The sequence below is a fragment of the Chenopodium quinoa genome, unplaced genomic scaffold (genome assembly GCF_001683475.1).
Source record: "Chenopodium quinoa cultivar QQ74 unplaced genomic scaffold, ASM168347v1, whole genome shotgun sequence".
Lineage (NCBI taxonomy): Eukaryota > Viridiplantae > Streptophyta > Magnoliopsida > Caryophyllales > Amaranthaceae > Chenopodium > Chenopodium quinoa.
The window spans coordinates 174449-177966 of NW_018745030.1; the positions used below are offsets into that span (position 1 = coordinate 174449).

The 3518-nt window shown below is 32.5% G+C and overlaps 1 long non-coding RNA gene across 1 annotated transcript; it reads left to right on the forward strand.

The window, feature by feature from the left end:
- Positions 1–579: 579 nt before the first annotated feature.
- On the forward strand, positions 580–3518 carry LOC110709133. The gene is made up of 4 exons (XR_002508856.1): positions 580–941; positions 1889–1985; positions 2098–2210; positions 3369–3518. It is a non-coding gene; the product is annotated as an uncharacterized LOC110709133 (long non-coding RNA).

Genomic DNA, 3518 nt, shown 5'->3' on the forward strand with positions numbered 1-3518 from the left:
TCAAGCCTTAGACACATAAAACTAGGTAACATTGACATGTTATGAGAAAAAAATAGTTCATTTTATAAGAAAGGTAGAAAATGGGCTAAATAGAAGTCATATAGGCCATATTTGGGCCATTTTTTTATTAATTTGCTCTTTCGATGTGATTTCTAACCTTATACACCTTAAACTAGATGATATTCACATGTTATGAAAAAGAAATAGATCATTTGATAAGAAATGTAGAAAATGGGCTAAATAGAAGTCATGCATGTAGGCCATATTAGGGCAATTTTTGGTAAAATGCTCTTTTGATTCAATTTTAAGCCTTAGACACCTAATGCTAGGTAACATTGACATGTTAAGAGAAAGAAATAGTTTCACTACTACAAAAACACCCTATGGAGTCGCCTCAAATTAATAAGTGACGCGTAAGGTTTTAGTGTCGCCTCTTACAAAGCATGTGACACATAAGGCTAGATAAAAGACACTTAAAAATGGATAGAAAGTCATAGACGTCGCCTACACTATAAAAGGTGACACGTAAACTATACATGTCCCGTCTTTCATTATGTGTGACTCATAAAATATTACTTTACGAGTCGCCTATAGTCTTGTAGTGTTACAAGCGACACCTATACAAAGCAGCCTAAAACAAAAACCCTAGAACTTTTTTGTTCCTTCATCCCTTAGTCTTTCTGTTCCTTCCTCCCATAGTCCCATCGCCTCCCTCTTCCTCTCATTGACTCACCTTACTCCTCCATTCTCTTTCCTCTTGATCTCTTCCCCTCGCAAACTCACCGACAACGACTACCACCACTTGTCTCATTTAGTGTCAGTGGTGTCCCACCACCTACTCCTCCGCCTGTACACTTCCCTCTCTCACCAAATTGATCGGCGACGTAAAGACTGAGCTCCCGTTCTCCGAGTTCTTTACTACTTTACTTCTATTTGTTAAGGTGAATTACTAAATTAATCTTCTTATTTGTCTAATTTAATTATTAATTGCAAATATATTAAGTTATAATTTCATTGTATTATTTCCAATACATATGTTGTTTTCAAATTATACGATTTTAGGAGACGATGGGGTGAGGATTTGATACTTTGATGTATATGTATGTTGAAGTGATCTGAAATGTAATTATTGAAATTGTTGGTTTGATTACTGAACACTTGTTTCGATTTTGATTTTGATTGATTTGGGAATTTATTGTGTACTCGTAAAGATTAGAGGTATTTCAAGAGTTAGGGTGAAAATTGCCGTTTAATTTAGCAATATAATTAATTTAATTTCGTCTCTTTTTGGTGAAAACGTAGCTTTTATATATCATCTTCTTAAACTTTGATTATACCCTTTGTGTCTTAATCATTATCATTAATATATTTGTTTATGCTTCTATAATTTTGGAGGTTGAAGGTTTTGTTCTATAAAACTAGCAGTATTAGTAATTGCCATATGTTATAGTCCCATTTTGCATGTCAGCTGCTGAATTAGTAACAGTTTTGATTCTGTTTTTGTAATGATACAATATTTTTGGCTGTAAATTTTACGAATCTTTTTTTGACAGTGATTTATAAATATATGTTATGGTTGAATTGTGAAGCTACTTACAGATTTTGTTTTCTTAAGTTATAGAAGAGGATATATAATTTGGGTTTGTTGATGTGTGATGTAATTGATATTGTGGAATCCCTCAAAAAGAAAAAATTTGATAATGAGGAAGCCTTAATCCACTAAATTGAAGTTTTTTCATTCCAATACTTTCCCTTATTATTTGCTTCATTCAAATTCAAATATGTGTATTTTTAAAAAAAAAAAAATTTCTTCTGCAAGTTGAACTTGAACATTACAAGTTCTTGCTCTTATTATTGTCTGGGTACTTTTGTTTATTAAACTTTGTAGGTGGAGATATCACTTGTGGATGTGAGTGATAAGGTGGTGGCTAAATTTCGTTGTGGGTCTGCCACATTAGAAATTATTCTTGCTTTTTGGGTGCACGGTTAGTATTTTTAGCCCTTTTCACAATTTCTTGTTTATCTCCACTTGAGCATTGTATTATAAAATAAGCTTTGTCTTATTTCCTCCCTTTCTTCTCTTAAAAACAATTATAGGTCCATTTGGCTTTGGATTTAGTTGATGAGATATGTGAAGCAGGTTTATCTGTATCCATGGGAGCACTCAATGCCATGTGTCATGCTTGTGAGGAGGGCTGTGATTTATATTGGTATGCTTTCTCTTAAGCTGTAGTTTTTTTTTGCCAGCTATGGTCATTTCATTTAATTCATTCCTAAGTTTATGTGAAGTAATGTAATGGTTGGATTAGGTAATTATATTGTTATAGTACAGAAATGTTGCTGATCTTATCATTTAAATTGTTAAACTTATGGTGAAATGTGTGGATGAATATTATAATTTTTGGGGAAGAATATTCCATTGCTTTATTTATTCGTTTAGCAATAATGAAGTCGTATCATTAAAGGTATAATGGGTACAATTCTCTGCAATTGTTGGTGCATGATTGTTAAAGATTATTGTCACTTTGTATTTGTTATTCTAGGATGTCTATGTTTATGTTGATATTTCTAATGTTAGTTTTATGTAAATTTTTCCATAGAAATTTTCAAAAGCCTATTAGCTCAAATGGTAGAGCAATGTGCTATTGCACATAGATGTAGGTTCAAGTCCTACATAGGTTATAACTATAGTAGCAAGTGTGAATTTAATGAGGAAAAAGAGAAAATTAATTGTATTTTGGGCATTACTATTGAAGAATTATATTTTTCAACAATTACTTTAAGCGTCGCCTCATAAAAAGTCAGGGACTCATAAAATACACCTAACGCGTCACCTGTAATGAAAAAGGTGACTTGTAAAACAACCTAATGCATCACCAGTAATAAAAAAAGGCAACTCATAAACCAACCTAACACATCACCTGTGATGAAAAAGGCGACTCATAAACCAACATAACGCATCACGCTATAGGCGACACGTAAGGGGGTACCCTATTGTGTCGGTGCCTGTAGTGTCGCCCTTGAAGCGATGCGTAAGATGGTTTAGAGACGACTCGATAAGGGTTTTTTGTAGTAGTGTTTATTTGATAAGAAATGTAGGAAATGGGCAACGTAGAAGTCATATCGGCCATATTTGGGCCATTTTGAGTAAAATGCGTCTTAAAACATAATAAAATGCTCTATTGATGTGATTTCAAGCCTTAGACACCTAATAATAGCCAACATTGACATGTTATAAGAACGAAATAGTTCATTTGATAAGAAATGTAAAAAATGGGCAAAGTAGAAGTCATATAGGCCATTTTTGATAAAATACATATTGTTTAGCCTATTTAATTAATTCTAACATAATTTTTCTATATTTCAAGTTTTGCAAGGTACAAAAGGATGGTCCGTTGAAAATCAAGGAACTTAATGAAGTTTGTGACATGTTGGCGTCTTTTATCACCTTTAACATGTAAATGTCACTTTTATTGTAAATTTATGTTTTGTTAACTTTTTAACTATATTATTATTCA